The sequence below is a fragment of the Balaenoptera ricei genome, chromosome 17 (assembly GCF_028023285.1).
Source record: "Balaenoptera ricei isolate mBalRic1 chromosome 17, mBalRic1.hap2, whole genome shotgun sequence".
Lineage (NCBI taxonomy): Eukaryota > Metazoa > Chordata > Mammalia > Artiodactyla > Balaenopteridae > Balaenoptera > Balaenoptera ricei.
The window spans coordinates 39,696,149-39,718,963 of NC_082655.1; the positions used below are offsets into that span (position 1 = coordinate 39,696,149).

The window sequence follows — 22,815 nt, forward strand, 5'->3', positions numbered from 1 at the left end:
GAGGAAATGACTTCATAAGAGGAGGTCTAAGTGTGTTCCTTTCACAGAGGAAGTGGAGGTGTTTTCTTTGCTTTTTAATAAACATGCAGATGCTCCTCAGATCCCTTTGGGCACTATTTTCTGGCACTCCATGTTTACTGGCCTAAGTGTATTCCCCTTACAGATTTAATTCCTCCCTACTGACCTTGAGGCACTACCTTCTGCTAAATTTGCAGCAAGGCTGTGTGTGGCTGCACGAGTCCAGAGGTGGACTGCCCATGCCTAGTAACAACCAAAGCCAGGGGAGCAGTTAATATAAATATACAGGCCTGTCCAGGAAGAGATCCACAGGTCTAAGTGTTGCTGACCTACGTGAGAAAGGAGAGGCTTGGCCACTTTCCTTAGCTGGCCACATTGCACAGATAACAAAACAGGTACCTAAGGCTCACCAGGAACCAAGCATGGGTTCCAGGCATGACTTGTATTTCCTGGGGACATATTATCTGCTTAGCACTATACAAAGAATAGAAGACCTAGACCTCGCTTTCATGGAAGTTACGATCTAGTGAACATATGGAGAACAACAAAAAAACTAAAGAAGATGTGTTTCCTTAACCACCCTATTTATCCTTTTTTCAACACAGCACTTCTCAAAATCTGAAACAACTTGGTTTACATGTTTGTTATCTATCTCTTCCACCAGAATGCAGGCTACATGTCTGTAGAGGTCATTTCTTTCTTGTTCTCCTTTGTACTTCAGCCTAAAGACAGGCCTGGTCCATACAAAATATTCAATCAATATTTATACATGCACACATTCAAGACATCAGGCACTGTTCTAGATGCTGAGGGTAAGGCAGTTCCTTAGTATCTGATAAGATAAGTGAGGTTCCTTCTTTCACTGTATCTATAGCCTGGTGGGAGGAGAAAAACAGCAAAGAAGTATACAAATAAATAAACAAGATAATTTCAAATTAAAATAAATGCCATTAAGAAACTAAAACCTAACATTCACCTGTGAATCCTTTATTTTCTTCACCTCCCACATCCAATCCATCAGCAAGCCCTGAAGACTCTGCCTACTTAACAGCCAAATCTGACCACGGCCCAACATCTCCACTGCTATTACCATAATCCAGGTATCATAATGTCTCACCTGGACACTTGCAACAGCTTCCTAAATGTCTGGTCTTCTTACTTCCATTCCTGCTCCCCACAATCCATGTCCCACCCAGAGGTCAGTGATTTGCTAAAGCATAATCAGATTATACTACTCTTCTATTAAAAACCCATTTCCATTAGGGTAAAATGCAAGCTCCAAACCAAGGCCTCTATGACCTTTTATGAAGATGTGGCACTGCCGACCTCTCTGCTAGCCACTTCCTACCTCTCTCCCCCTTGCTCCCTCTGTTGCAGGCACATCAGCTTCTGTTCAGTGTCTAGAACAGGTCAAATGATTCTCCCTGTTGTGCTATCACACTAGTTGTTACCTCTGCCCAAGAGTCTCTTCCCCCAGGTTTCTGAATGGACAGTTTCTTCTCATCACTCAAATCCAAGCTGAATGTGATCTTCTAGAAAGGTCTTCCCTGGCCAGTATAGCTAATGTAACCACCACTGTGCCCAAGTCTACACTCTACTGCATCAACCTATTTTATTTGTTACTGCATTTAACACTATCAGAAATTACATTCTTTATCTGTTCATTTGTTTTTATCTGGGCCCATTAGTGTATAAGATGCACAAGGGCAGGGTCCTTGTCTGTTACCCACAGTCATTGTTGAATCCTCAATGCCTTTCACAGTGTAGGCCCTCAATAAATTTTTGTGAATGAATAAATGAGAGCAGCTGAAAGGACTACTTTAGACAGTGTCTAGGGACAGCCCCCCAAGGAAGTAATATATGAATTGAGGCTGTAATTTAAAAACAAAGAATGAATGAATGAATGAATTACATAATTTAGAAGCTAATCTACCTATTTCCCAGAACCAAGCATTCTCCTATCAGGGCTGGATTTACTGTCTTTGCCCTGGACTATTGGGCCCATGACATGATACCATCCATCTCCTTTTCCTGGACCTTCTCAGCAGCCACCTGTTGTCCAGAGATAGGAAGACATCTCCCTATCTCTCTCTCATCAGACATCCCTGATGATGAGAAAGAGGGCTGAGGTGGTCGACTTTATGTGTCAACTTGACTGGGCCATGAGGTGCCAGATATTTGGTCAAACATTATTCTGGGTATTTCTGTGAGGGTGTTTCTGGATAAGATTAATATGAGTGGGTCTCACCCAATCAGTTGAAGTTCTAAATAAAATAAAATAACGGACTCTCCCCAAGTGAGAGAGAATTTCTCCTACCTGATTGCCTTCAAACTGGGACATCAGTTTTCTCCTGCCTTCAAACTTAAACTGAAACATTGGCTCCTCCTGGGTCTTGAGCCTGCAGCCTTTGGGTTGGAACTACATCATTGGCTCTCCTGGTTCTTGGCCCTTCAGACGTGACTCCCTGGGTCACCAGCTTGCAGCTCTTGGGACTTATCAGCCTCCATAATTGCATTAGCCAATTCCTTGTACTAAATAAGGTTAGACAGATGACGATAGATGATAGATAGATAGATAGATAGATGATAGATCCTATTAGTTCTGTTTCTTTGGAGAGCCCTGATCCTCTTCCTTTCTTGCTACAACACTTTTACTGGGCCTTCAGTTCCCCTACTCCGTTTCTTAAAAAGAAGACACAATACAACTTTTCTGGGTGACTCAATGTTATCCTTATGAATTTCCACCGTTGTAGGTATGGCAATCCAGTTTTGTGGCTACACTTTAGTTTTCTTGTCTCTTCCCTCAATGTCAAAAATGTCCTCTATCATTACTACATCTGTTAATCTGGTATGTCCTTAAAATCCATAAAGCTAAACTTGTCAAAAATAAAGTGTTAAGAATAACCAACATAATATTGAAGGAGAACAAAGCTGAAGGACTGACACTACTCAACTTTAAGACTTACTACAAAGCTACAGTAATCAAACACTGTGGTATTAGTGCAAGAACAGACAAATAGACAAATGGAACAAAATAGAGAGCCCAGAAATAGCCTCATAAGTATAGTCAACTGATCTTTGACAAAGAAGCAAAGGCGATACAATGGAGCAGATAGCCTCTTCAACAAAAGGAGCTAGAACAACCGGACATCCACATACCAAAAAAATGAATCTAGACACAGACCTTATACCCTTCACAAAAGTTAACTCAAAATGGATCATAGACTTAAATGTAAAATGCAAAACTCTAAAATTCCTAGAAGATAACATAGGAGAAAACCTACATGACTTTGGTTATAGCTATGCTTTTTAGATGCAACATCAAAGACACGATCCATGAAAGAAATAATTGATAAACTTGACTTCATTAAAATTAAAAATTCTGCTCTGTGAAAGATAATACCAAGAGAATTATAAGACAAGACACAGATTGGGAAAAAAAGACACATCTGATGAAGAATTGTTATCCAAAATATACAAAGAATTCCTAACACTCAACAATAAAAAAAACACAAAAACTCAATTTAAAAATGGGCCAAAGACCTTAACAAACACCTCAGATATACAGGTGGCATATAAATATATGAAAAGATTCTACTCACCATCATATGTCATCAGGGAAATGCAAATTAAAACAACAGTGAGATAACACTATAAACCTATTAGAATGGCCAAAATCTAAAACACTGACAACACCAAATGCTGGCAAGGATATGGAGCAACAAGAACTTTCATTCACTGCTGGTGGAAATGCAAAATGATACAACCACTTCAGAAGGCACTTTGGCAGTTTCTTACAAAACTAAATATACTCTTACCACACAATCCAGCAATCACGCCCCAAGAAAACTTATATCCATACATAAACCTGCACACAGATGTTTATAGCAGCTGTATTCATAACTGCTCAAACTAGGAAGCAACCAAGATCTCTTTCAATAGGTGAATGGATAAACAAACTATGGGACATACAGACAATGAAACATTATTTAGCACTAAAAAGGGATAAGCTATTTAGCCAGGAAAAGACATGGGAAAAACTTAAATGTATATTACTAAATGAAAGAAGACAATCTGAAAAGGCTATATACTGTATGATTCCAACTTTATGACATTCAGGAAAAGGCAAAACTATGGGGATACTAGAAAGATCATGGTTGCCAGGGGTAGGGGCAAGGAGAGATGAATAGGCAGAGCACAGAGGATTTTTAGGGCAGTGAAAATATTTTGTATGATATTGTAATGATGGATATCTGCCACTATATATTTGTCCAAACTCACAGAATGTACAATATCAAGAGTGAACCCTAAGGTAAACTCTGGACTTTGAGTGATAATGATGCGTCAATGTAGGTTAATCCTTGGTGAAATTTTTACCATTCTGGGAAGTGACGTCATTCATGGGGTGGGTTATGCATGCATGGGGGCAGTGGGTATATGGGAAATCTCTGTATCTCCTTCTCAATGTTGCTGTAAACCTAAAACTGCTCTTAAAAAATAAAGTCTTTAATAATAATAATAATAATAATGTGCTAAAGTCCCAAAAGCTCTTGGAGAGAAGAGCAGAAGTATAATGTACTATCTTGCCACACGGGGGTTGTGACAGCTAGATGGGGTTGCTCACAGGCCTTTTTCTCTGATTTCCATCTTAAGTTATTAATGAAACTTCAACCTCCAAATAAATATGACATTGCCATCAACTGCCTTTGCCCCAACTATGGGGTTCCTAATACCAAGCAGATATATCATTTAGTGCAAAAATAAATAATAAAGAAAAGTGTGGGTTGTCTACACTATTTGGTACTTTATTTCTTCACTCACAATAAGCCTTTTCTATGAATAAATTTCATCACTGAATTAGCAACAACATCAAACCTCCAAAACATGTAAAGTCAGAGCCAAAGCTTACAGGCTGGAAAAAATAAAGGTTCTCATGTGAACCAAATATTGACCAAAAAAAAAAACAAAACTGATGCCCACCATTAAAAACAACTGCTTTGTTTGTGTACTTAAAACATCAACTTGTGCTGCTCTCTCAGAAGGCCTAAGTGACCAGTAACAGCGCAGTGCAAGGTTGAGGGAAAGAATTTCACTGCAAACATAAGCAAACAGCAAATGCCACATGAATTACCAGTGTTCAGAGGAGAAATTCCCCCTGTGTCTACAAAGGTTAATCTCTCTCTTCCTGTTCTCAGGGTATGTTAAGAATTTAACGATTCATAGATTACAGCCTGCCATGGTGCCCTGGCCTTGAATTTTACAATGTTTTACATGGACCAAAAAAAATCTCACCTTCCACTAAATACCTTCCCATGACAATTATCTCCATAGGTTCCCTGTCTGGCAAGTGAGAGCCAAAAAAAATCAGTCTTACTAGGAGGCAAATGGGGAAGAATATTTAAGAATATTGCTCATATCTTGGCAAGAAGTGCCAAACGTAGCCAGGGTTGGGGATTGCCCAAAATGTCAAAATTGTTGCAGCTCAGATAATAGGCCTGTTTATTAAACAACTAGCAGAGCTCACAACAGAGGCTTCTTCAAATATGTGCCCAAACGGGTCTGGGAAGCATCAGTAATAATAAGCGTATATAATGGGGGGATATAGACTTGTTAGGCTGAGTCACCATCAAACGCTTTTTCTTGGCAACTTCCAAGAACAACTTCATTTGTATTTCAAGGTTTCCATTTGGGTCAACCGTGAACAAGTAATAACAGGGGAGAGAGAGACAGAAAGGCCACCTGGAACATGAGCTGAGAGCCTGATAAGAGCCATCTTGTGTGTCCTGGCACTTGTCATCCAAATGGCTGTTCTCCTCAACAAATTTAGTTTCCCCCAGACAGTTCAGCTTAAATGAGCTCACACTGTCTATCTGACACTTGTCAAAAGAAGAGTGAAAGATTTCTCTAAGCCCTGATTGAAGAAAGAGGGCGTCAGAGAGAGAGAGAGAAAGCTAGCAGGAGCAAGAAGAGAGAAACGAGAAGGGTTACGTGCAGAGCGGGAGCCCTTTCTTGGAGGGCCAGTGCATTTTTATCTTCACCTATAAATCTCATGCCAGAAGGTGGGAAAAGAAGAAAAAGTACCACTTCCAATCATATTTGTTAAGACAAATATGATTGAACACATGAAATATGAAAACAGTACAAACTACTTTTGTGCTCACCTAGTGTCATTTTTTTTTTTTTGGTCTGATTGTTGTGTGAGGTGTTTTATTTTTAGTTAAGAAAGGAAGAAACAGCAGTGGAGAAATCTGATCTGCTTTTGATAGCATGGCCAATGTTCTTTTCCATCCCAGCTGGAACAGGATTCAGTAACAGGCAAGGGCAAGTGATTTCATTAACTAAGTCTTGATTTTGAGGTTTGCATATCTACAGATGTGTTTTTTCCTCCCTAGGTCTTGGGGAGCTGCCAATATTATGGGCAAAAGGAGTGATGGTAATGGACTGAAGCGGCCACAGAGCAAATCTCTGGAAGGGGAGATATCATAAACAGTTGCCAGGAGGGTACTGCCTGTTGCCTCTCTGCCCTCCAGGCTGGGAAGTAACAGGGAATCTAATTTAGGAACTATTATTTGCCAGAAGGTATTGAATAAAGAGAAGGAGGAAGGGGACAAGAGGAAGAGCAGGAAACAAATGAGCCTCACAGAAATATGACCAACGATGTCTTTAAAAATCCACATTCCAAAGCAAATGGGCCCAGGACTGCAGAGGCCTCTTCACTGTCATTAATGCTGGTGTTCGTACATTTGTGGGCCAATTTCCTCCTTTCATTCTCTCGACCTGATCTTCTCAACTGGAACACATGGCTTGGTGTCTTCTGCACCTGTACCAAAGTGATCTTACAAAAACCCTTATCTATATATTATTTTCTCTATTTCCAGTTTAGTTACATCAAGAGGGTCAGTTCTTAAGTTGGCAAACAGATGATCAAAGAAACCTTTTTCAAAACGTCCTAGGACACAATCTTGATCAAGTTACTCAAATGTAAAATGAGTCTAAAGCTCCCTGCCTCCCAAGGCTCTCATAAGGGTTCAGCTGAAATTTTATAGATAGATAGATAGATAGATAGATAGATAAAGCACCTAATATTTAAAAGCTGTTGAATATATGTTAGCTCTTTTCTCTTCCCCTCTTTGAATTAAGAGATTCCTAGAACTTATAGCAGAAAAATCCACATCAGTGATGGGCATTATTTGGGCATACATCCATAAACTTAAGTTTTCTCAGGGGAATAAATCCAATTAAAGATAAAAATTGGTATACTTTCACAATGCCTATTTGGGGTATTTATGAGCACCAGAGTCCCTTTTAACAATTATTCCAACGGAGCAGTATTTTAAATTCACCATGGTGTTATGGATACAGCTGGTGCTAAGCAACATAAGGCGTGTAAGCAATGAAGATCTATTTCACAGCTTCTTTCCTTAGCAAGAGAAGAGATGACATTTTGCTGGCCTCGCCTCCCTGGAGATTAAAAACCAAGCCCCAGAGGAAGGCCAGGCAGCTGACATACAGACTCTTTCCCTGCTGAGGAAAGGAAAACACATAGCTCATGGAAAGCTTACCTCTTCACAAGGTGAGTTTCCATTTCCTGCGAGAGTGTTCATGACACAGTGCGCTTTGCTGAAGGTCCTATCAAAATGAGCAAAGCAACCCTATTATGTGACATTTTAGAAGCACACTGAGCATTCTAACTCTTAAAAATATCTATTGGGGTGGGGGGAGGAACCCCACAGAGATTAAATCAATGCATATCTAAATTAATTGACTCTTAATCCTTGCAGGCTGGGTGTAGCTGATAGAGATCTACCCACAAGACTTGCGAGAAAAGAAACATGGTATCAGGAGCTAAAAGACATGTTGTCCCTCCTTGTTCTGCCATTAACTAGCTGAGTGACCTTCAGCCCCAAGGTCCTCATCTGTAAGATGAAGGGGTGGAGTAGATGTTCTTTCAGGTCTCATCCAGCGCTAACATTTTGAAATCTAGGTTCTAAAAGGGAAAGGGAGTAGAAATAGGAAGAAGCTGCTTATAAAGAATTCCAAGTGCCAAACCACCAAAAACTGAAAAGGCCACTAAAACTTGTATAGAAATGAAGAGGAGGAGAAGGAGGAAGAAGATAAGGATGGTGTCATCAGCTACATCTGTGGATGCTTTACTAGGAGCCCAGCACTAGTCCATGCACTTTACAGGTTTTAACTCTCTTAATTCACTCTGACTCCATTTCTGTCATAGTTCCCATCATATTGGACAACATCAGAAATGAATCCAGACATTTTGAGGAAGTTGATTGGGGGATATATTACTTTGGGTTTATGGGGATGTATTTATGGGATTCACAGTCATAGTTTCCATCCTGGTACAAGGATGGCTTTGTCATAACACAAAGCGACAGGGCCAGAGGTCATATTGTGCTGAGAACAGATCCTGCAACACCTGGCAATGAAAGTATGGAGTGAGTGGTAGAGATTCAGAAGCTAGTCACTCAAACACTTCTTCCAATTATCAGATGTGTAAAATTGCAATTGAAGGATTCCACTCCCATTGGTGCCTATTTAAAATGGAAAGTCTCAACTGTCAAGAATAGATTCAATAATTCAGCATATGCTATTATGAAAGTACCTTCTAATTTTATATTTTCTTTTTCTTTTTTGAGGAAGTCATGCAAATGCAATTTGTCAGAATCCCTGTCTTTGTAGGGCACAAGCCTGTAGTTGTACTACAAACAGTGAGTACACTGATATATGAAGTCACATGTTTTATTTGAGTCAACATACCAAATAGCATGTTAGCATATATAACATAACTGTCCTAACCAGTCTGGCAATACCAGACAAAGGACATACAAAAACCATGATTTAATGAGAGGAAGAGATGTGCTTCAAGTATTCATGATGAATAGTCTCTTAGATTATTTAATAATATAAATAATGAAGAATAAATCACCTTACAAAAAGATAGAAATTTCTTATTGATTTGACACAAAATAGTGACAAATATAAAGGTAACGGAAAGTCAAAATATGCATCCAAAAAACTGTCAATTCATTGTCACTGTACAAGAACATCTGTAATGTCCTGAAGCTCATACATGAAAACAACTTGATAGCAACTTTCCAAAATTTGACAATCGTAAAAATGTATATGATATTACCAACAAAAATCTGTAAAGCTAAAGTAAACTTTCCCAAACTATCAATAATAAACACTAAATTTCCATCAAGCATGGTAGAGGAAAAACTGAATTTTCTTTTTATTCTCTCTATAGAAAATGAGCAATCAAAGAGTATGCAAGAGAAAATGCAGAAGAAACATACAAGCTTGACAGGTAGTTATTTAATAAAAACATTATGATATTTTTCTGAATTTTGTAATGTTTGTAAGTATTTGGCAGATTTCTTAAATTAGTAATTTGTTATAATTTATTTGCTAGCCTAAGTAAATGTTGATTTTATATCTAAATTTGTATTTGCAACTTCGTATTCTTTTTCTTAAAGAGACCCCAAAATTATATAAGCACCTAGGCCTAAAAAATTTGGGTCCTCCTTGGCCTGGCATATAAAAGACACTTGATAAATGTTTATTGAATGAATAAATTTGGGAAATGTCAAAAATTAAATTCTTGGAGGCAGAGTCAAGATGACGGTGCGGGAAGACGCGGATTCGTATCTCCCCACAACTAGGGCACCTTCCAGATGCTGGTAGGGGAACCCGATGCCCAAGGAGACGGCAAGAACCCCCAAGCGAATGGGTAGGACATGGGGGGACTGAGGGGGGAAGAGAAGTGGAGGCCAAACAGGACTGAAGCCCCAAAGGGGTGGCTGAGGGGGGGAGGGGTTCCCACCCCTGGAGGGACCCTCAGGGGCTCGAATCAGTGGGGAGTACGCCCAGCGTTTCCCCTGTCCAATCAGCTGGGGAAGTCTGCCTGGCTCTCCGACCGGGTTGTATGCCCTCAGAGGTCCCCTCTGGGCCAGGTTGGTCCTGGGGCCATAAGAGGGAATCCAGGAGAGAACAGGACAGGCAGGTGGGAGGGGCCCTCCAGGACCGGAGGAGCAGGAGAGGAGTGGAGGGTGTTTGCCCTGCCCACTTGGGTTCTAGAAGGCTGCTGAGCTCCCAGCCAGGTCCCCTGCCCTCCAAAGCCCCCTCCAGGCCGCATCGGTCCTAGGGGCATAGGAGGGAGCCTGAGGAGATGGGGGGGGCCTCCTGGACCAGAGGAGCAGAGGACGTTTTCCCTGCCCACTCGAGCCCATGGAGTATGCTGGGCTCCCAGGTGGGGTCCCCTACCCTCTGAGGCCAGAGGCAGTGTTGGGGGGGCACTCCTAAGTCCCTTCTGTTCCTTGAGCCTAAGCCCCACCCCACACAACTCCCAGGGACTTGTCCAGCCCTGTGGGTCCTAAGCATAGGCCCCACCCACCACCCAAACCTCACCCCTGCTTAGGCCCCACCCTCCACAGCCAAAGCCTTTTCCACCTTTTTTTTTCTCCTCCTCTTTTTTACTATTGTGGTTCTGTTTTAACTTTTGGTTGTTGTTTCATCTATATTTTTATTTTTATATTTTTTCTAAAATATCTGTTAGTTTCCTAGTCTAATTTTATCTTTTACTTTGTTATAGTTCTCCTTTTTTTTTTTTTCTTTTTGCCACCCCACATGGCTTGCGGGATCTTGGTTCACGAGCTGGGGATCAGACCGAAGCCCCTGCAGTGGTAGCTCTGAGTCTGAACCACAGGACTAACAGAGAACCTCGGACGCCAGGGAATATTCATCAAAGTGAGGTCTCCCGGAGGTCCTCATCTCAGTACCAAGACCCAACTCTAGCCAACAGCCTACAAACCCCAGTGTTGGACGTCTCAGGCCAAACAACCAGTAAGACAGGAACACAATATCACTCATTAAAAAAAAGGAAAAAGAAAAAAAAGAGAGATGGCAAAAAAATATGTCACAGGTGAAGGAGCAAGGTAAAAACCTACAACACCAAATAAATGAAGAGGAAACAGGCAACCTACCTGAAAAAGAATTCACAGTAATGATAGTAAAGATGATCCAGAATCTTGGAAATATCATGGAGGCATGGATTAAGAAATTAAAAGAAATGTTTAACAAAGATATAGAAGAACAAAAGAACAAACAAAAAGAGATGAACAACACAATAACTGAAATGAAAACTACACTAGAAGGAATCAATAACAGAATAACTGAGGCAGAAGAACGAATAAGTAAGCTGGAAGACAAAATGGAAATAACTGCCAAGGAGCAGACTAAAGAAAAAAGAATGAAAAGATTTGAAGACAATCTCAGAGACCTGTGGGACAACAGTAAATGCACCAGTGTTCAAAATATTGAGGTCTCAGAGGAAGAAGAGAAAAAGAAAGGGTCTGAGAAAATATTTGAAGGGATTACAGAGAAAAACTTCCCTAACATGGGAAAGGAAATAGTCACCCAAGTCCAGGAAACACAGAGAGTGCCATACAGGATAAACCCTAGGAGAAACATACAAAGACACATATTAATCAAACTAACAAAAATTAAACTCAAAGAAAAAATATTAAAAGCAGCAAGGGAAAAATGAAAAATAACATACAAAGGAATCCCCATAAGGTTATCAGCTGATTTCTCAACAGAAACTCTGCAGGCCAGAAGGGAGTGGCAGGATATATTTAAAGTGATGAAAGAGAAAAATCTGGACCCAAGATTACTCTACCCAGCAAGGATCTCATTCAGATTCTACGGAGAAATCAAAAGCTTTACAGATAAGCAAAAGCTAAGAGAAGTTATCACCACCAAACAAGCTTTACAACAAATGTTAAAGAAACTTCTCTAGGCGGGAAGCAGAAAGACACCACAAAAACAAACCAAAAACAATGAAGAAAATGGTAATAGGAACATACATATCAATAATAACATCGAATGTAAATGGATTAAATGCCGCAACCAAAAGACACACACTGGCTGAATGGATACAGAAACAAGACCCATATATATGTTGTCTAGAAGAGACCAACTTCAGACCTAGGGACACACACAGACTGAAAGTGAGGGGATGCAAAAAGATATTCCATGCAAATGGAAATCAAAGAAAGCTGGAGTGGCAATACTCGTATCAGATAAAATAGACTTTAAACTAAAGACTCTTACAAGAGATAAGGAAGGACACTACATAATGATCAAGGGATCAATCCAAGAAGAAGATATAACAATTATAAATGTTAATGCACCCAACATAGGAGCACCTCAATACATAAGGCAAATGCTAACAGCCATGAAAGGGGAAATCAACAGTAACACAATAATAGTAGGGGACTTTAACACCCCACTTACATCAATGGACAAATCAACCAGACAGAAAATAAATAAGGAAACACAAGCTTTAAATGAAACAACAAAACAGATAGATTTAATTGATATTTATAGAACATTTCACCCAAAGTTGGCAGAATACACTATCTTCTCAAGTGCACACAAAACATTCTCTAGGATAAGATCACATCTTGGATCCAAATCAAGCCTCAGAAAATTTAAAAAAACTGAAATCATATCAAGCATCTTTTCTGATCACAACGCTATGAGATTAGAAATAAATTACAGAAAAAAACGTAAAAACCACAAATACATGGAGGCTAAACAGTGCACTACTAAATAACCAAGAGATCACTGAAGAAATCAAACCAGAAATAAAAAAATACATAGAAACAAATGGCAATGAAAACACAAAGACCCAAAACCTATGGGATGCAGCAAAAGCAGTTCTAAGAGGGAAGTTTACAGCAATTCAATCTCACCTCAAGAAACAAGAAAAATCTCAAATAAACAATCTAACCCTATACCTAAAGCAATTAGAAAAACAAGAACAAAGAAAACCCAAAGTCAGTAGAAGGAAAGAAATCATAAAGATCAGAGCAGAAATAAATGAAATAGAAACGAAGAAAATGCAAAGATCAATAAAACTAAAAGCTGGTTCTTTAAGAAGATAAACAAAATTGATAAACCCTTAGCGATACTCATCAAGAAAAAAAGGGAGAGGACACAAATCAATAAAATTAGAAATGAAAAAGGAGAAATCACAATTGACACTGCAGAAATACCAAGGATTATAAGATACTACAACAATCAACTATATGCCAATAAAATGTACAACCATGAAGAAATGGACAAATTCTTGAAAAGGTAGAATTTTCCAAGACTGAACCAGGAAGAATTAGAAAATATAAACAGACCTATCACAAGTAATGAAATTGAAACTGTAATTAAAAATCTTCCAACAAACAATAGCCCAGGACCAGACGGCTTCACAGGCGAATTCTATCAAACATTTAGAGAAGAGCTAACACCGATCCTTCTCAAACTCCTCCAAAAAATTGCACAGGGAGGAACACTCCCAAATTCATTCTACGAAGCAACCATTGCCCTGATACCAAAACCAGAAAAAGATATCACAAAAAAAGAAAATTATACACCAATATCACTGATGAACATAAATGCAAAAAACCTGAACAAAATACTAGCAAACAGAATCCAACAACATATTAAAAGGATCATCCACCATGATCGAGTGGGATTTATCCCAGAGATGCAAGGATTCTTCAGTATACGCAAATGAACCAATGTAAGACACCATATTAACATTAAGGAATAAAAACTATATGATCACCTCAATAGATGCAGAAAAAGATTTGACAAAATTCAACACCCATTTATAATAAAAACTCTCCAGAAAATAGGCGTAGAGGAAACCTACCTCAACATGATAAAGGCCATATATGACAAACCCACAGCAAACATCATTCTTAATGATGAAACACTGAAAGCATTTCCACTAAGATCAGGAACAAGACAAGGAGGTCCACTCTCACCACTCTTATTCAACAAACTTTTGGAAGTCCTAGGCATGGAAATCAGAGAAGAAAAAGAAATAAAAAGAATACAAATTGGAAAAGAAGAAGTAAAACTGTCACTGTTTCCAGATAACATGATACGATACATAGAAAATTCTAAACATGCTACCAGCAAACTACTAGGACTAATCAATGAATTTGGTAAGGTTGCAGGATACAAAACTAATGCACAGAAATCTCTGGCATTCCTATACACTAAAAACGAAAAATCAGAAAGAGAAACTAAGGCAACAATCCCATTTACCATTGCAACAAAAAGAATAAATACCGAGGAATAAACCTACCTAAGGAGGCAAAAGACTTGTACTCAGAAAACTATAAAATACTGAAGAAAGAAATCAAACATGACATAAACAGATGGAGAAATATACCATGTTCTTGGATTGGGAGAATCAATATTGTGAAAATGACTATACTACCCAAAGCAATCTAAAAATTCAATGAAATCCCTATCAAACTACCAATGGCATTCTTCACAGAATGGGAACAAAAAATTTTACAATTCATATGGAAACACAAAAGACCTCCAATAGCCAAAGCAATCTTGAGAAAAGAAAACCGGAGCTGGAGGAATCAGGCTCCCGGATTTCAGACTATACTACAAAGCTACAGTAATCAAGACAGTATGGTACTGGCACAAAAACAGAAATATAGATCAATGGAACAGGATAGAAAGCCCAGAGATAAACCCATGTACATATGGTCACCTTATTTTTGATAAAGGAGGCAAGAATATACAATGGAGAAAAGACAGCCTCTTCAATAAGTGGTGCTGGGAAAACTGGACAGCTACGTGTAAAACAATGAAATTAGAACAATCCCTAACACTATACACAAAAATAAGCTCAAAATGGATTAAAGACCTAAATGTAAGTCCAGACACTATAAAACTGTTAGAGGAAAACACAGGCAGAACACTCTGTGACATAAATGACAGCAAGATCCTTTATGACCCACCTCGTAGAGAATGGAAATAAAAACAAAAATAAACAAATGGGACCTAATGAAACTTAAAAGCTTTTGCACGGCAAAGGAAACCATAAACAAGACAAAAAGACAACCCTCAGAATGGGAGAAAATATTTGCAAATGAAGCAACTGACAAAGGATTAATCTCCAAAATTTACAAGCAGCTCATGCAGCTCAATATCAAAAACACAAACAACCCAATCCAAAAATGGGCAGAAGACCTAAATAGACATTTCTCCAAAGAAGATATGCAGATTGCCAGCAAACACATGAAAGGATGCTCAACATCACTAATCATTTGAGAAAAGCAAATCAAAACTACCATGAGGTATCACCTCACACCAGTCAGAATGGCCATCATCAAAAAATCTACAAACAATAAATGCTGGAAAGGGTGTGGAGAAAAGGAAACCCTCTTGTACTGTTGGTGGGAATGTAAATTGATACAGCCACTATGGAGAACACTATGGAGGTTCTTTAAAAAAACTAAAAATAGAACTACCATAGGACCCAGCAATCCCACTACTGGGCATATTCCCTAAGAAAACCGTAATTCAAAAAGAGTCATGTATCACAATGTTCATTGCAGAACTATTTAGAATAGCCAGGACATGGAAGCAACCTAGGTGTCCATTGACAGATGAATGGATAAAGAAGATGTGGCACATATATACAATGGAATATTACTCAGCCATAAAAAGAAATGAAATTGAGTTATTTGTAGTGAGGTGGATGGACCTAGATTCTGTCATACAGGGTGAGGTAAGTCAGAAAGAGAAAAACAAATACTGTATGCTAACACGTATATATGGAGTCTAACAACAAAAAAAACCGGCTCTGTTGAACTAGGGGCAGGACAGGAATAAAGATGCAGACATAGAGAATGGACTTGAGGACGTGGGGAGGGGGAAGGGTAAGCTGGGATGAAGTGAGAGAGTGGCATGGACATATATACACTACCAAAAGTAAAATCGATAGCTAGTGGGAAGCAGCCGCATAGCACAGGGAGATCAGCTTGGTGCTTTGTGACCACCTAGAGAGATGGGATAGGAAGGGTGGGAGGGAGACGCAAGAGGGAGGAGATATGGGGATATATGTATACTGATGTATGGCTGATTCACTTTGTTATAAAGCAGAAACTAACACACCATTGTAGAGCAATTATACTCCAATAAAGATGTAAAAAAAAAAAAAAAAAATGGGCAGAAGACTTAAATAGTCATTTCACCAAAGAAAACATACAGATGGCCAAGAGGCACATGAAAAGATGCTCAACATCACTAATCATTAGAGAAAAGCAAATCAAAACTACAATGAGGTATCACCTCACACCGGTCAGAATGGCCATCATTTAAAAATCTACAAACAATAAATGCTGGAGAGGGTGTGGAGAAAAGGCAAACCTCTTGCTCTGTTGGTGGGAATGTAAATTGATACAGCCACTATGGAGAACAGTATGGAGGTTCCTTAAAAAGCTAAAAAGAGAACTACCATATGACCCAGCAATCCCACTACTGGGCAAATACCCTGAGAAAACCATAATTCAAAAGAGACATGTACCACAGTGTTCAGTGCAGCACTATTTAGAATAGCCAGGACATGGAAGCAACCTAAATGTCCATCAACAGATGAATGGATAAGAAGATGTGGTGCATATATACAGTGGAATATTACTCAGCCATAAAAAGAAATGAAACTGAGTTATTTGTAGTGAGGCGGACGGACCTGGAGTCTGTCATACAGAGTGAAGTAAGTCAGAAAGAGAAAAAGATATACATGCTAACGCATATATATGCAATCTAAAAAAAAGAAGAAAAAATGGTACTGATTAACCTAGTGGCTGGGCAGGAATAAAGACATAAAGACATAGACATAGAGAATGGACCTGAGGACACAGGGTGGGAGGGGGGGAGGTGGAAGCTGGGGTGAAGTGAGAGTAGCATGGACATATATACACTACCAAACGTAAAAGAGATAGCTAGTGGGAAGCAGCAGCATTACAGGGAGATCATCCCGGTGCTTTGCTATGATCTAAACAGGTGGAATAGGGAAGGTAGGAGGGAGGCTCTAGAGGGAGAGGATATGGGGATATATGTATGCATATGGCTGATTCACTTTGTTGTACAACAGAAACTAACACAGTATTGTGAAGCAATTATACTCCAATAAAGGTCTATTTAAAATAATAAATAAATAAAATACAATGTTTTTAAAAATTAAATTCTTCTCCTAGATGTCAAATATTTAATTTATAGAGCAGCAACCAGTGCAGAAACAGACATTCATTGAGCTATTGCTATTACCCTTTGACTCACTAGCCAAGGTTGGTTACCCCTTCACTATCCCTGATGACGTGGGGAAGTTGGAGTGGGTAGATAATTTAGTTTTCTGTACTACACCACAGAAACTAGGTAAACTCCTCCTGAATACACATCCTTGTAGGCCTCTGCAAACCCACACTGAGACACTTATTGCTCCTGGAAAGGGCTCTTTGAGGACACACTCCTGAACATCACCACTACGTAGCAAAAAAGAGAAAAGAAAAGAAAAAGAGAAGAAACTCTGGAGAAACAATTGCTGGATTTGAGATTTTTGCTCATTTATTTCAACAATTAATAGCAATGATGTATGGGGTGAAGGATCTTCATTCACATATGGTACACATTGGTAATGGTAGACTCTAAAAATAACTTCCAGAGTTATTACTCTAGAGCTCACACTGTTAATGAGAAAGTTCAGAGGAAATGGTATTGATTACACCCTGCTAATTAGCTGACTTACCTGGGATAGTGTGGGTTCCTTTGGATAAAAAAGAGTGAATTCCTTTCAATGTTTCAAACATTCAAGCTCATCATAAAATAGTAGCTTTGACATTTAAGTGCTTTGAAATTGTTGAGGCTTTATCAAAAAGAATGACAGTAATTTTAATACATACGCTTTTAAAAATCCAGGAAGTGGTACTCAGAAACAATAAGAGAATAAAGGTGGAAGCTCTTCCTCACAAAAACATGCCAGTTAATAAATGTACATAATAGGAATAACTGAATTAGGAAAACTCTTGTAACTGGCAATGTAATGATTGATTCAGGCAAGGATCGTCAACACATGCTAAGTTTTCACTGGATGAAATTTTGTTCAGGAATATAAGATTCACAAAGTCTCAAAGCATCTCACCACAATTACAATGTATTTCCCCTACAAAGGGGAAAAGGTACCTCTCTAAGGAAGAAATCCTGAGATACTGCCTTAGACAAGTGATCAAACTTAGCCTCACTAATAAGGAAAACTGGTATTATTCATTTCCTTACATAATGCAATAGGAGGGACACAACATCATCCATATAGAATTCTTGCCAAAAATATTTAATTTGAATCTAATAATGAGGAAATAACTCCAAACTGAGGGACACTGTGCAAAACAGCTGCCCTATACTCCTCAAAAATGTCAATGTAATAAAATATTAAAAAGACTAGGGAACAATTCCCGACTTAAGGAGACTAAAGATACATGAAAACTAAATGTAATGTAATATCCTTGATTGGGTTCTGGATTTTTTTTTGAAAAGCAGGGACATTAATTATTGAGAGTGGGGGATAATTGGGATCTGAATATGGATGGAATTTACATTATATAATATTTATATGACAATGTTAAATTTCCCTACTATGACAATGATACTGCATTATGTTAGAGAAGATCCTTGTTCTTATGAAATACATGCACATATATTATGGTTTAAATGTTTCATGGCTGTACCTACCTTATTTTAAATTGATTAAGAAAGTGAAAGAGAACAAATGTGGCAAAATATTAAATAATGAATGTAGATGAAGGGTATATGAGTGGACACAGAAAGCAACTAAAAAAATTGATGTTAAAATTCATCAATGTTTAAACCTTCTCCTCATCAAAAGACACTGTTAAGCTAAAAACAATAAACAAAAAAGAACAGGTAAGACACCAACTGAGAGAAAATATTTGCAAAACATGTATCTGACAATGGACTTGCATCTAGAATATATAGACAACTCCTACTACTGAATAATTTAAAAACAACCCAATTATAAAATAGGGAAAAGATTTGAGCAGACTATTCACAAAGAAAGATTCAGAAATGACAGATCAGCATGTGAATGCGTGTTCAACATCATCAGTCATCAGAGAAATGCAAATCAACACTTCACTGAGATTCAATACATACGCACCAGAATGGCTAAAATTAAACAGACTGACAACACCAAATTTCAGTGAGAATGTGGAGCACTCTGAACTCTCACACATGGCACGTGGCAATGTGAAATGGTACCACCTCTCAGGAGGAAGTTAGGCAATTTCTTACAAAGAGTATATGAGTCATCTAATATTCTTTCAACTTTACCACAGATTGATATTTTACCAAAAAAAAAAGTTGAGGGAAAAATCTGTGATGCTTTAGAATGTGGCTTCAGAAAATAGACATGAGTCAGTATATATCCATTTATAGTTGGTTCTCTATTCTTCTGATCTTAGATGATTTTTTAATAGCAACTCATTCAACAAATATCTCTTGAGTACCTGCCATGGGCTGACAATCCCCTGTGTACTGAGAGTATAATGCTGTACAAGAAAGACATAGTCCAGTCGTCATGGTATTTATATTCTCATGGAGAGACACATATTGAACAAGTAGAGAGAGAGAGAGAGAGAAGTTACCAAATGTTATTAGGCCTCTGAGCATACAGAGGAGGTGCAAGGTAACAGAATTTGAGCGAGAGTGCTACTCTACTCAGGAAAGTCAGGAAAGGCCTGCAGGGAGAAATTTTCACTTGCCATCTGAAGATTGAAAGGGAGTCAGCCATACAGAAAGCTGGGAGAAATAGCATTCCAGACAGAAGGGTTAGTGAGTGCAAAGGCCCTGAGGTGGAAAATAGATTGGATGGTGTTTAAATAGAACAGTTTCTGCATGTTGGTCAGCTGGCCATGGATCACAGATCTGAGTCACTATACCTTTGGCACTACATGCAAGAACAGTATGGAGCATTCAAAGTGAGGTCAAAGAGGATAAAAAAAGCAGAACAGAGTTTTAAGCCAAAGACTGAGGGAGTCTACAAGCGTAGGTTCCTGAAATCGGGAGATAAACAGAACCAAGGTCTCTGGAGCACACAGTGAGGAGAGTTCCGGAGCTGCTGCTTTTTAAGATATTTCAGTTCATGTCCACCTACCTGCTTAGTCCTGTCATTATCCAATGATGATAATAACGATGGTAACAACCATGATTAAGATGTCAGTTATATAATTCACTGATTGCTTCCCATGTGTCAGGGTCTACATCTTGATCCTATATAATTCTCTCAACAACTCTATGAAGTAAACAGTATTCTCCCCATGTTACAGATGAGCAAACAGGTTCGGACATTAAACAACGTATGTAAACTCAAACAACCTCTAATTGGCTAAACCTGCATTTGAATCTAGGCCTGTCTGATTCCAAATCCCACTCTCTATATTGTTACCTTTGTTAATCTCCAGTCTTCCTGGCAGTACCTTCTGATTGGTACTTTCTCCAGGGGGCTAAAGAAGCCAAAGGGACAGTTGGATGCAAGAGGACCTTTGGAATGGTCTTCAGCTTTGATGAGAGAGAGAGAACAAAAGCACATGCAATAGTAAAAGGCTGACTTGAGGCTACTGGGGATTATTTTGGTTCATATGCTACACTAGACATTTTTCAAAGGGCACTGCATAAGCAAACAACATTGTCATAATCCTGAAACCTGAATTCAAAATGCATTAATTTCTTTTTACCACTACAGATTTGGAAAAACATGATGTGGTTCTTAAGCTTGTGCTTTCGAAAATCAGAAAGCTGGAAAATAGAAGGTGAACATTTATAAATATTTTAAAATTATGAATGCAAAATATCAACCGAGAATAAATTTTTATATCAAGGTTATAAGCAGATAAAAAATGACAGTCCGTCCTAAGAAAGCAAACAGAACATTAATTATAGCAGCCTTACAAAGCACCAACGTAATAGCAGTTTGCAATTCTTTACCAAAATTTACATAACTATATAGTCTCCTTTCAGATTCCAGAGACTCTATTTTTGATAAGTAGCTATTCAAAAGGTTAGTCACCTCATCTATATTATTATCCAACTTTTATGAATGTGAAACGGTGACACCTTGAATTTACATGTTAGCCAAACCTGATAGGTTGCCTCTAACTCTTTTTATTCATTCATTCCAGCAATACTGTGTGCCAGGCATTGAGCACAGCCTGGAGACACTGAGATGAGTAAGACACACAGTATGTCCCCAGGAGAACTTCCAATCCAGAAAGAAAAACAGACCAGTAAACACACAACCCCAACAGAGTTCGAATAAGCTAAACAGATGGAGATCACCATGGCAATACGATGTTAAGGGTTGTCTCCCAACCAGGCAGCAGCAATTACAATACTGATATTAAGTAAATTAAGTTCTTCTTTCTCTCTCTTCCCTCCCTCTTTCCTACCTGTCTTCCTTCCTTCCTTCTGTTCTTCTCTTTCTCCTTCCCTCCCTCCCTCGCTCCGTGTGTCCCTCCCTTTCTTCCTCTTTTATTCAATAAGCATATCCAGTCATTACTTAGCTAGACTATATAATAAGAGTACATGTATGCAAAACTTACTATGTCAGGCAATAATAATATCTCATTTAATCCTCACAAAATGCCTGGATTAATCCTCACATTTAAACCTCACCCCATTTTACAGGTGAAACTGAGGTTCTGAGAGTTTACATGATATGGCAAGGTCACACATCTGTCAAGAGGCTGAGCAAAGACTCACGCACTGTGACTCCAGAACTGAGGCTCTGAAGTATACTGCCCGAGTGTGTCCATTACGAAGTTGCATACCTGTCACACTACCTGAAGCAATAATAACTCAGTGATTAAAGGACATTTTGGAATTTCTAACAAAGGCCTTCTAAACAAAGAATCTGCCTTTCAAAAATCAGAGAGCTCCCCTGGTGGCGCAGTGGTTAAGAATCCGCCTGCCAATGCAGGGGACACGGGTTTGAGCCCTGGTCCGGGAAGACCCCACATGCCGCGGAGCAACTAAGCCCATATGCCACAACTACTTAGCCTGCGAGCCACAACTACTGAAGCCCACACGCCTAGAGCCCGTGCTCTGCAACAAGGGAAGCCACCGCAATGAGAAGCCCACGCACCGCAACGAAGAGTAGCCCCCGCTCGCCGCCAACTAGAGAAATCCCGCGCACAGCAACAAAGACCCAATGCAGCCAAAAATAAATTAATTAATTTTTAAAAATCAGAGAGAGAGGAAAAAAAAAAAAAGGATGATGAGAAGAAAAAAATGCAGTGTTCAATGTGGGTCTTCTCTGGTTTCCCCCCTTGGGAGCACAGTGGCCCTCCACCTGCATAAATGATGAGAATTGGCATTCTGCTTGATTACTGTGCATCTGTTATGAGCCTCAGAGTGAATTAAGCAAAAACAAAATAAGGAAGGAAAAGAACCTACTAATCAAGGCTAGCCCAGTTGTACCATGTTGAGTCACAGTGATATTTTCCTTATTTTGTAATCACCAGCAGGCACGTATGCCCCCCAAATTGCGAAAATATTTCAAAACAACTTAAATCAAGCTTGATAGCTAATTACGCTAAGGTCACACCAAAGAACCAAACCACCAGGACATCAAAGATCCAAGACAGTCTAAGTGTAAAGTAGCAGCGTTAATTTCTCTCCCATTAAAAAACAAGGGGAGGGGGACAAGCCTTTTTACTCTCGGAGAATAAACTGGCTTTTAAAAATCATCTAAAATAGACCTCTTAAGACATTTCACCTCTGCTCTGAATGTTTTAAACTGGTCCTCTGATTACAAAAATGTTCATGTTAAAAATCTCACCAAGATGCTTTCTTAAGATGAAGAATGTGTTATAAATTGTAATGGTTTTAATCAGAAACCTC

The 22,815-nt window shown here is 38.9% G+C and overlaps 1 protein-coding gene across 2 annotated transcripts in view; it reads right to left on the reverse strand.

The window, feature by feature from the left end:
- The window catches only part of CPQ (carboxypeptidase Q), a 505,020-nt gene that overhangs the window by 305,943 nt on the left and 176,262 nt on the right, over nucleotides 1-22,815 (reverse strand). The gene's annotated exons all lie outside the window — the stretch shown is intronic.